At 31.4% G+C, this 13,275-nt stretch overlaps 1 long non-coding RNA gene across 1 annotated transcript; it reads left to right on the top strand.

Moving 5' to 3' along the window:
* The first annotated feature begins 2,322 nt into the window (after positions 1-2,322).
* Positions 2,323-3,257, top strand: LOC115988660. Its single transcript, XR_004091607.1, has 3 exons — positions 2,323-2,496; positions 2,573-2,661; positions 2,897-3,257. It is a non-coding gene; the product is annotated as an uncharacterized LOC115988660 (long non-coding RNA).
* Positions 3,258-13,275: the final 10,018 nt, after the last annotated feature.

Genomic DNA, 13,275 nt, shown 5'->3' with positions numbered 1-13,275 from the left:
TAGGATGTAAACCACAATGTAAGATTTAAATTTTTTTTAATGACCCACATGTATGAGATGATGTGCTAATTTGAGAAATGTTGTGAATTTTTATTGTGTCCTTGATATGACTCATATTTTCTTCTAATTTTTCACAATTTCATACTCTTTCTATAAATCTTAATTTTAACTACTTAAACAAATAAAGAAACATATGCTTAATTCTACAAAAAATTTTAAAAGAATTCAAGGCATTGAAACATTAATACAACTTTATAGGTATATCATTATATTCCTAACACTCCTACGTTAATTTATTTTCTCAATTTATTTTAATTTCAACATTATGTATTTAGATTTTTTTTTTATTTACTATAATTTGATTATTTTTGTTTTCTTTATTTGAATGATATGAAATATATATACATGTAGTTAATTGAGCTTATGAAGAAACATGATCATAATAATGAGTATTGAGGTGTCGTTTAATCTTGCCCTCCTAAGTTGAAATCCTAACTCCGCCACTAATATATATATATATATATATATATAGTTATATGTTTAAATGTTACGTTATAAATTATAATCAAAACTTCATAAAGTTTTTTTGCTTTATGGGAAAACTATAAAGAATTATGTATATTTTTTCTTTTTATTTATTTATTTCGTTTTGTAAAAATAAACGTAGAGAGAAAAATATTGAAGGTATGTGTAAAAAAAGTTATTTTTCCTAACATTTTTAGGAACACAAATAAATACTTGAAAGTAATTTTTTTTTTCCAAAAAATATTATCACCTGAAAACATTTTATGTTGGTTGGAAAATACTTTCTTCTGAAACAAACACAGCCTTATCCTTTTCTGTTTTAATAGGTTCAGTCAAAGAGTAGCTCCGTCCCTGACTACTATGGTGCTGTTTGGATTCAGCGTTTTCCGCTGAATCCAAAGCTGCGTTTTTCCTTTTTTTTTTTTTTTTTCCTCACTTCACGCGTTCAAGGGGGCAACTAACACTGTAGTAACACTGTAGCAATACTGTAGCAGCACTGTTTACACACTAAAAAATATTAAAAATGAGTCCCACGATACTATTCACCTATTTAAAAATTATTTTGTTACAGTACTTTCAATTTTCAGTTTCAACAACAATAAGTTCAATCCAAACAGACCCTATGTCTTCTTCTTCGACCACTGCCCCGTCTACTTCGTTGACCCAGCTACTACCGCTGCTGCTTCCTTTTGTTTTACCTTTTTTAGTTTAAAATTTTTAATCATATCTTCATTTTCTGACTTTTCTCGGTTTCAGCCACACGCATTTTTTTATTTTTTTATGTCACTTTTGCATCTTTTTATTTACTTATGTCAAATGGGTAGGTCTACTAACTATCGAAGGTACTTTCTAAACAAATTTTACTTGAGTAAGGTACGTACACACAAATTCAGCAAGAAAAATCAGCTTAAAAAAAAAAGAAAAAGAAAAAAAAGGTACGTACACACAAAATTTGACATCATTTTTAATATTAGTTGAAATGACAAATTTTTATTGGTTTTCATTTTTGTAAAGTTGTAATTTACAATTATTTTGTGTTGACTTTAATTCCGTGTCAAATTTTATTGTAATTTTGTTCAATCTTTTGTACCCTATATTTTATGTGAGATTCTTGTAAAGGTTGTGTGTGAGAAAGAGTGTGTGAAGACTCAAGGCAAAGTGAAAAGAAAGAAGTTTTCGCAGGTAACTCGCGAGAAGCTTTCCCGCGAAGTAAAGCATGTGCCTAACACATGACTAGAATACAAAGAGTCAGGACAAGATGATGACAGCTAGTTTTTGCGAGTGTCTCACGGGTAAGGCCTTCCCGCGAGATATCTGCGAAACATTCTATTTTGTCAATCTATCATATCTGATACACACTATCTCTATCCACACTATATATACCCACATTACTCACAGATGTTGAGGAGTGCTTCTGAGGGAAAACCCTACTCATAACCCTTGAGAGTTAGAGATTGTTATACCCATAATTCTCTACACAATCTATTATGGTTTTTCCTCAACTCCTACCTCTCTATTTCCATATCCTTGAGAGGTTGATAGCCCAAACACTTACCACACCTATTCTGAGTGTCAAGTGAGGTTTTGGTGCTGTTGGGAAGTACTGGAAGAAGCCAAGCTTTGGTGGATGCAATCGGGGGTATTGCGGAATCCGTAGAGCTAGACAAGACACGGTTCCAAGAAGCCTTGTCAGAGGAGTTTGGAGGGCTTAGGTGCAGCGGGTAGATTAGGCTTGAAGGGTCTCTTGCTAACCCATGTATCCCAACTGATTTTCTAGTGGATCGATTACTAGGCCTGTTCAGGTACCGACCGGCACCGACGAAACCGGCCGACGCCGAACCGATCCGACCGCTTCACAAGCCCACCGTAGATGTCCGGCGCGGTGGTCGGCGACGATCTGGACAAACCGAAGACGTCCGGTGCGGCAAGCGGTGGCTGTTTTGCACTCCGACGAGAAACCGCACCGCACCGGTATCTATATAAATACACACACTATAATTTAACATGTATGTATCAATGTTTACAGTTTTTTATTTTTATGTTTCAGTAGATTGAAGAAAACCCAGAGAAGCCATGAAAGCAAATGCAAGGAATAGGAAGAAGAAGAAAACGGCGCTGGACTTAACATAAGGATAGGTTTTTTTCTTTTTCTTTTTCTTTTTATATATATATATATATATATATATAATCTGGCACTAAAACTACGTCGTTTTAGGACCTGATATTAAATTTTAATATCAGCTCCAAAACGACGTAGTTTTATCATCAGATTAAAAAAAAAAAAAAAAAATTTTTTGGCCTTTAATTTAAAACCCTAAGTTTATTCGCTCACCCTCTCTATATCTCTCACTCATCCGCCTGCCTCTTCCAGTCCCAGTAAGTCAGCAACGAAAGTCCTCAACCTCCGTCGCTTGCTGCCGCCACTTGCTGCCACCGCTTACTGCCACCGCAATCTAGTGCTTGATGCCGTGTTTTTTGGAGTTTCACCCTCTCCTCTCTCCTCTTTGTCACAATATTTTCAAGAGTTTCTAGTGATGATTCTGACTTCAGATGCTCTTCCTTGCAAATGTAATGCTTTCTACCAGGTTTGTTTATGTAATTTATTTTCAATGGTTTTGTTTGATCTTTTATAGGTTTGGTTTAGTTTTTTTATTTGGGTTTCTGTGATTTGAAATGGGTATGTTTGAGAGAAAGATTGTGAATTTGTTTTCTTTTGAACTTTGTTTTTGGAATATTTGGGGTTTTTTTTTCATGAGTATGATGTGGTTTGGGTTGTTAATTGCATTGTGTTTGGTTCTTGAGAAAGTGAGGAATTAACCGAACTAACCGCACTGAACCGGTATTTTGCACCGCACCTTGTGTAGACCGGTTCCCACCCCTCCACAGGTGAGGTGCGGTTAGGGATGAGCGAAAACCGCTCCTATAGGTGCGGTGCAAAAATGCCCCAAAAAACCGGCCGCACCGCACCGTGTACAGCCCTATCGATTACCACTTGGAAGGATTTCGCCGAGTTTTTCGGTTTCCTCTTCGATAACACATCGGCGTGTTATCTCGTGTTTGCATTCTTTTTCCCTACTCTTTTAACTTTCATTTTACTGCAGTGTTTTATTGAATATGGCTTAGAGCAGTTATATTGTTTATCCGCTCGCATTTACTCTATTCTGCACTTAGTATAAATTAAAGTAAAATCAATCAAGCCGTAATATTTAATTTGGGAGTCAAAATAGCTCGTGTTTTAACACATTTCCGAGCTTTCAAATTTGGTCTACAACTAATATCATATTTTTACCTACTATTAACAATTTGTCATACAAGCAAATATCAAATTTTTGGTGTCTCTAAATTTTATCTTTTTGACTTAATATGTCCTCCACCTCACGTGTTTGCTAAGCATATATGTGTAATATTTTATTCTTTCATGTGTGTTTTCTGGTGATGTTTTCAAACTATATGCATGTTTTTTCATAGCTTAGATTAAGTGGGTCAAAGTATACATTTTGTTAAATCAATTAGGTCTTCTCAAAAAGATAAAAGTTAAATTTGTTAGGAATTACGATGGTGTGAACATGTAAAGGTTTCCTTTTATTAAACTCTTAATAATTGTTATTAATTAATATTAACTAATACTTAAGTATTTCGTTTCCTTAATCAATACGCAATGGTTATTGAATCACTAATACAATATTGACTACTTTGATCAAAGTGCAAAACAAGAAGGAAAATGCAATGAAAGGACCATAAAATTATAAATAAATAAAAACATTGTATTTTATTATTATTATTTAGTTTTATGTGGGTGTTGTTGGACTTTTGTGAAGCCTGGAGAACTAGTAGGTAGAAATGGCTTTCGAGCTTGAATTATTATGAAATGTAAGGGTTGTCCAAATCCAGTTGGATAATTTTTTCAAAATCCAACTTGATAAGAGGGGATAAGAAATTTCCAACCTATCACATGTGTAGAAAATTCAACCCAAGGGTTGGGTTAGGTTAGTGAATTTTCCTTAGACGTTTTATCTTTTACAAAAAATAGTCTAAACTTCGTATATATGCACAAGTACAATTAAAAACAATTGCAGTTATACGGTTTAAATTATGCATTTGCTTTAGATGAGGTTCAAATTATACATGATATTAGCTTACACTCTTAATAAACTCACCAATGACTACACCTACGTTCAATATGTTTTTATTAGATGTAAATTTTGATAACTTTACCATTGGATTATAATTTCTTCTTATACCCGCCATACTTGCAAAATTTAGAGAAAATCAAAGATCAATAATTATGTTATCAATTAAATATATAAATTTCAAGTTTTTGTAATGTAAAATTATTCATAAAAAGTAAGTTTTACATAGTAAATAACATTTAATTTGTACAAAATTTGACATGTGTGTCACAAATATAATTAAAAAATATGTAATCCAATAGTTATAATTTTAAATATATGGCAACGTTAATCTTTTTAGTGGAAGTTAGAGCAAATTTTGTCCTTACTCTGCCAAAAGACTCTTATTATTTATGATGTTCCAGAAAAATGATTATTTTTCCCCCTTGGGAGAGTTGAACTAACGGACGGGTCTATTTTAAAATTTTCTTTTAATATAAAAAATTTCTAATGGACTACTTTTATTCACCTATTTTTTTATTATTAAAAAAAAATAACTTTTACTAACTGCGTTTGAAAATTGGTTTCCTATTCCACTCCCTGACTCTTTCTACGTCTTTTTGTTCAAAGACTCTCATTGTATAATAAAGGTGCCGGTCACCTCTGTATTTCTTTTTATTTTTAATGGGTCCGGTCAAAGAGATTTATAAATAGATTATTTAAAAATAAATTTTGATATTACTTTCATGAGAAATATAAAAAACGTTCACAACATATTCACAACACTTTTATAACAAATTACAGATGGTAAATTATTATTAATCATAATTTGAATCCACAATTAAAATAAATTTTTAGTCTACCAATAACAACTAATAACAACTTACAACTCAAAATTTACATGTTTTTGTTTCTCAAAAAAAAAAAAAAAAAAAACTAAAAATTTACATGAAAATATTATGAAATATTGTTTACATAACATTTATCTTTTCTAAACCATTCCTTTAATAAAGTCATCTTCCCTAGAGAAAATGGGCTTTTGCCCTTTTTTTTTTAAAAAAAAAAACCAGCATTTTGCCTCATTTCCCAAACTAATTAGGAAAATGTCATTGTTTTGAAATTCGATTTTCTAAAAATCGAGTTTCAATTTAAAACTTGATTTTTGGACAATCGAGTTATAACAAACTGAAAATTTAAAAAAAAAAATCTATAGCCTTATAGTGGCATTTTAAGGACCCTATAGTGGCATTTTAAGGACCCTATAGTGGCGTTTTGGAACTTGAGTTCCATGCAAATTTTTTTTTTTTTTTTTGATCGCCCCATACCTATAGTGGAGTTTTAAGGAGCCTATAATAATGTTGAAACTCGATTTTGAGAAAATTGAGTTTCAAAAAAAGGGCATTTTCCTAATTAGTTTGGAAAAAGAGGCAAAATGCTGATTTTTTTTTTTTTTAATAAAAAAAGGGCAAAGGCCAATTTTCTCCCATCTTCCCTTATTAAAACTCAAGTCTTCTCTATAGGTCTTTCTGCCTAAACTTTTTATAAAATTACGGGTGCCCATTCATTGGAAATGGGAATCCCGTCTCTTCTCTATGTATAAATAATAATAGGGTCATGCTAACGAGTGCCCTTAGGACACTGGTTAAGAATCCAGTTAAAGAAAGTCTTTATGGGAAAAAAAAAAAGCAATTAATAGTTTGATAGTTTTTTTCATTTCCCATAAAAGTAATGTCAAAATTTTCCTTAATTGGATTTTTAATCAGTACCCTAAGGGCACTCGTTAGCATTTCCCATAATAATATAGTGGGTGTTTAATCATTTGTTTTCATCTGAGCCTATTACTAATATCACATTCTAATTAATTGTGTCTATAAACTTTCTCTTTTGACTTAATCCTCCACCTCACGTGATTGCTAAGCCTATTCGTGTAAATATTCTTTCATTTGTATTTTCTGGTGATTTTGTCAAACTCTATGTATGTTTTTCCATTGGTTAGATTAAGTGTGTCAAAGTATACATTTAGTTAAATTGATTAGGTCTTATAAAAAAACAAAAGTTAAACTATTAGGAATTACGATGTTGTGAACGTGTAAGGGTTTACATTTTTTAACTCTTAATAATTTATGAACTTCTAATTAAATATTAATATACATGTTCATATATATATATATATATATATATATTAAGAATTACAAAATGGTACATTGATATTAAATAATACAAAAATATTTTGTTTCCTAATCCATACGAAATGGTCATTGAATCACTGATACAATATTAACTACTTTGATCAAAATGTGAAACAACAAGGAAAATGCAGTGAATGGACCATAAAAAAAAAAAAAAAAATGGTATTTTATTATTATTATTTGGTTTTATGTGGGTGTTGTTGGACATTTGTGCAGCCTAGAGAACTGGTAGCTAGAAATGGATTTCGATCTTGAATTATAATTATAATATGTTGGAGTGTGTATGAATCAAGTTGGAATAATTTACTTTCTTTTCAAAATCCAACTTGATAAGGCTGGGATGAGAAATTTCCAACCCATCACATGTGTAGAAAACTCTACCCAACCCAACTCAAGGGCTGGGTTAGGTTGGGTTGGGTCAATGAATTATGCTTAGACATTTCATCTCTTATAAAAACTAGTATGTAAACCGTGCTTACGCCATGAGAATGATGAATTGTAGTAGTGCTATTGATGTTAACTGGGGTTATAAAACATAGATGATATTAGTTTGACCAGGACATTTAAAGGTACTAAAATAGTGTTTTCTTGCAATTTCCATGATATTAGTTATGCCAAGTTTCTCATGACACTGCTATTATGTATATAATTTTAAATATCACTATTGAATACTAAATATACAATATTAATTCACAATCACTATCTGTGAAATTCAACTAACTACAACACAAAATAAAAGAATAAATTAGTCCAATAGTATTTCTCAAATTGAATGAGGATAGGTGCATAGGATTGTTCAATTCAATTACAATTTGTTATGTTCAAAATCCTAGCATACAAAATATCTGAATAGAGACAGTATAAAAAAAAAAAAAAAAAAATGATCATTAGTTCAAAGAAAAAATAATAGCAAAAATCTAAACAATTTAATTTATATAGAAAGCTAACAAAAGCAAAATTCAATTTTCTCTAAGTATTGATTATATATATTTAGGTTTTTTATGGTTTATTTATAATGAACTTCTCATTTTTCTACATTGAATTAACTTATTGGCACAAAAAAAAAACTTATATTAGATAAGACATATAGCGCAAAATTAAACTCTAATTGAATTTCAATTTTTATACTGAATTAACTAATATACACTAATATATATATATATATATATATATATAGATTGGACTTTCATCAACTATTCAAACACTTTTTTTCTCAATAAATTATTACAATTCACATAAATGTTTAAATTATATTCCAAATTTCTAAATTTATTAAAACTGATTCTCAAAACACCAAAATAGTCAAACTAAAATAAAAATAAGGTAATGAAATAAATTTATATATAAGGTGGATTGAGTTGGGTAATATGGATGGAAAAAACCTATCCGAAGCTCATAATAAAATTTCAACTCAATGCACAACTCTTGAAATCAACCCAAGGCATTAGGTTGGGTTGGTTTCGTTAAGTTGGTGGATTGGATGCACACCTCGTAATGATATGGTTCATTGAAATCAATGGTTACAAGCACCACATCGGGGCTTGGTTTGATTGGGGCTTAGCATCAGGGTCGGACCTTGAATGCTGGGCTAATGGTTGGGCCACTTCCCATTTGATAAAGGTAAATGTCGAAAATTGTATCCTAAGGTCATTGAATGAAATGAGGAGAGCTTATTGTTATTATCATTTTCTGTTGTTATCTTTTAGCTAAGGGCTGATGCCTCATTTAGCCACCAATCTGAGTGATTATGGCTGGGCAAAATTGGGGTTCCACCCCTCAAGTCTTAACTTAGATTAGAAAATCTGAGTGATCTCTAATGATGAAACATTGTTACATGAAAAAGATAAATGGGTCATCTACTCTTCAAGTAGCAGAACATGGAAGTCACTAGTCCGTGCTATCTTTTACTGACTAACACCAACATTATTCTTGCATTGAACAACAATGATCTCAAGAATTTCAATGAAATTAGATGAAGTTTTTGCACATGATTTTATGCAGAAAATTGGAAGACTCATTGATATTTGAATATAGGGTTAATTAAACTTCATGTAAAAATGAAGGAAAATATTCATTTATAGTATTAATAATTAGAAACTAGTGATAGATTTTGCTCAAATAAACTGTTTTGAGAATGGCTTTTCTTAATGCGCTTCTTTTCTTCAGGATCTTTCGGTTTGATCTTCCTTTTCTCTTCCAACATCCACTTGAAAAGATTGCATTACTGATTCTCTGGAATTTGTTCCTGCAACATCACAGGCTCTGTGATGGGTGGCAAGGGGGGAAGGGATTTTCAGCAAGAGGAGCAGTTTTTGCAGCCATGATTGAAAGTTGAAACTAGAGTTGCAATTTCTTCCTCAATGTGCTCATCCTTCTTTGTCCACGCAAAGTAGGCTATAAAAGTATAAAGTTCATAGAAACTCATAACAAGCGGATTTAGCGGCCCAAAGACAACTTTGTGAAGCAATTAAATCAAAGGTTTCAAGATAGTTATTACAGAAGCTAAGGTAACAAATCAAAAAAAAAAATAAAAAAACTCACAAGTTATATAGAAAACTTCATAGAAACAGAGGGGAAAAAAAAATCAAATTTGACCACAAAACTAGATGTGAATAACTCTCAAACTATATAAGAGTATAGGACCATAACATGCAAAGAATATATTTCCTTTATCAGACTGCTCACTCTACTTCCATTTCAATGTAATGAAACCAGTTTAACACCCCTGAAGTCTTCTTGCATATACCAATTTTTCCTTCTCAAACCTGACTGGGACACCAAACAAGATACTAAAGATGATCACCAGATGTAGGTCCAATATATTAAAAAAATCATACCTAATGCACAAAACTCCCACTTTTGCAAGGTTTGGGAAAGGTGATTGGTAGGAAAAATTTAAGAATAAGTTGCTACTCACCTATATAATTATAAGCTCCAAATGAGGCACATGAATAACACCATCCTACTTAATGTTACAATATGCAATGCAAGATACTAGGCGCATCTAAAGGAATTGATACTAACTTTGTCTATTCAACATATTGCTCATCATAGACATGTATAAAGCCAAAGATTACTTGTAAAAGATTCTAATCACAAGTATGCAAGAAATACATTTTTTCGTCTTTTTCTCCCACCTTTTGTAACGATTATATTTATGTCTTTACTCTTTTCCCACACCCGAATAATCCATACTGATTATGCTAATGAGAATAGGGTCATGAATCATGATTGTTTGTAACTAATAAGGATAGACAAGTAAGTCTTTTACTTGACCATTGGCTGTAAGAATCATGACAAATAGCCATAAACATTACTCTGACTAGGCAACCATAAGGCTCTAGTAATGCAGAAGAATGCCTCTAGATATTCCTGTTACTACCATTTTAACAAAACAAGAAGAAATGTCATCAACAAAAAACTCTAGAATTCCCAAAATGAAGCAATATGCATCCTTTTTATAAGGAATGTTGCACATTTTGGTAGAAGAGATTTGATGCTAAGGTCCAAGAAAATTTGAGGGTTGAAGCCACCTAGGGTTCTATCCCTTCTCCATGAAACCCTCAATTTTCTCCATCCCAAGTCTGTTCTTTTATTATAAGGAGGAATTAAGTCAACTGTGATCAAGATTTTTGATCATATGGTATTCCTTTTCTTTAGTTGACACACATAGGCACATAGCAAACTCAACTTTAGCTGCATCATATTGTCATGCCCAGATTTGAATAAGCTGTAACAAGCATTGTATAGGATCAAAGCATAAAAGATTATCATTAATCAACTCTGGCATGAATACACAACCTCCATGTTTTTTATATTTATATCTTATCATATAGAAACGAGCCAACTTCCAAATACCCAAGCAATTCCCCCCCTCCCCCCCAGGCGCATCGTGATGTAGAAGCAAAGGTTAGCCCCTTCATTCTTGGAAAGAAGGTAAAGGAATTAAATTATTGGCCCTGCAATCCAAATGCTCCCTACTTCAAATGCCCTGTATATAAACCTTCAATAATGATAACAATTCAAGTAGTCAACCAGTCCTCAAGTTTCATTTCTCTAACCCCAAAACGAGACAATGAAAATAATCAATTGCTGGAGAATTTGAATTTTTTTCAATAATATGAGAAAATTGCAAGATTTATTCCTCGCTTAATTCTCCAGATTCATTCTGGCTTCTTAGTTTGGAACTAAAAAGTTTATTTCAGCTCTAATACTCCAGCATATTAACGCGTATTCATCACCACTCTTAACGTTCATGTGTAGGCATGTAAATTTGAAGCGTGTATAAGCTGTCTCAAACTCTTCGAATTAAGCAACATTTGCTGTTTGAATTATGTTTTTATTTACACTCTAATTATCTGATAACTCATCATCTATTGTTTCATGAGTCATGACCATCATACAAAAAAGTATTTCATATCAATTGATATCACATTATCCGTATTAAAATTCAATAAACAAGAGACATGTGCAAAAATAACTACCCATTAACACATGCCTTTTATTTGTTAGTGAGATAGTTATTTTTTGCTAATATGTCTCACTTATTAAATATTGATACCACTTAACATAGTATTATTTGATACCAAATAGCTCTTTCAACTTGACCCAATCAAGTCGTCCATTGATGGACATGACTTGACTAGTTCAGTTGGCCTTAAACATAAACATTAACAATTCAAATATACTAGCTTAACTTTCATCATAGTTATAAATTATATTACTCTTATTATGTGAAGCTGCTCTTCATCATTTTTCTAGCAATTTTATTGCTTGATGAGAAGTATCAAATTTATTAGTTTTAGACACTAATAGTTATATAGTTTCATTGTGAGTTTGGACAATCCATAAACTAAATATGAATTTATGTTCTTTAGGAACTTCTAGCACACATCAGGGCAAATAAACATAATGGTGATTGGATCAACTTTTTTTTTTTTTTAGAGTTTTAACTTATGGTGTCCATTCCTGATAATAGTTCTTTATCATCAGGTCAAGACACCAATCGATTTTTAATGTAGACAGAAATTGAACCTCAAACCTCTTATTCAACCATAAAAAACTTTACTAGTTGAGCTAACTTGAACTCACAATTTGATCAAATATTAATTCTCCAAACTAGTTTTTTGACTTGGCAAAACCTGCTCATAGAAATAAGGTTGAAGCACACAATGAAGAAGGGTGCATAATTAATAATATCAAATAACGATGCTCTTCCAAATTTTTTTCTTGTACATTTGTTAAACCTAGTTTTTCTTGAGCTTTTAATTCTCAACTAATAATCAAATGCAAAACAAACCAATGTCTAATCCTCAAAACCAATTATCAAAAACCCACTAATAAACAACAATTCAGAAGAGGTTGACAAATAAAAAAAAAAAAATGGAAATTCGAAAGTAAATCAAAAGAAATAGATTCTTTTTTGAGAGGTGATTGGAAATTATACATGAATGCAGAAAGGGGAATTGAGAAATTTTAATTGGTCCAAGGAAAGAAATCGTTCCTTATGCGTTTGTCTTCTTCATTCATATAGAGTTGGCCATGTATGTGAGGACCTTACAAAAAGATGTCAGTAAATTAAGAGCATTTTTTTTTTTTTTTTTTTTTTTTTGAGAATCATTGAAATGTGAGTGATATGATATTTAAAGGACAAATTTTGGCTCCGAACGTGTTTGGAGCTTATTGCTCCAACACACCCTAATAAATTGACACGTGTATTTATTATGTGTAGTGCACATTAGCTAATTTATATAAGACAGACAATTGGCTTCATACCCAATATATATGTGTGTATAATAATATGGTTGATAAATCATAGATTAATTATTAATTACTATGACATTCATTATCAAAACATTAAAATTCTTAATATCGATTACTATAAGTGGAAATTTATTACTAACATTTTAAGAAACAAATTAAATACCACTTTAATCACTACAACAAAGTTGATTTTTGTTGAGGGTCAAAACCCTTGAAAGAAGTATTAAAAGGCCTAAAAAAAAATATTATTTTGAGGGTTTAATTGACCCTTGATGACCTTTGAAACAAATTACCTCGAAACTGAAATTTCTACTGCCTTTGTGACTCTTGAAACCGAAATTTCAACGGCCTACATGACCCTCAAAACAAATGTTTTATCTTTATCGAGGATTGGCAACCTTTGAAAAATTAAAAGGAATCAAAGACCAATAACCTTTTTTTAAGGGTCTCCCAACCCTCAAAATAAGGTTTTTCTCTTTAAAAAAATAAAAAATAAAAACCCACAGCCATGCACATAGACTTTAAAGAACCACATATTAAAAAATCTAAATGATACCAAAACACAAGTATCAAAACAAAATTCAATTAGCTTTCCAAGTTACTAAATTCTTCATTCTTGAAGTTTATGTAGATATTTTCACATTAACATAAAGGAACTTAGAATTTTAACTACATAAAGGAGAGAAAAA

The sequence above is a fragment of the Quercus lobata genome, chromosome 5, assembly GCF_001633185.2.
Source record: "Quercus lobata isolate SW786 chromosome 5, ValleyOak3.0 Primary Assembly, whole genome shotgun sequence".
In the NCBI taxonomy this organism is placed as follows: Eukaryota; Viridiplantae; Streptophyta; class Magnoliopsida; order Fagales; family Fagaceae; genus Quercus; species Quercus lobata.
Note: the sequence above shows the minus strand (reverse complement) of the source record. Positions and strands in the feature narration are given on the sequence as shown.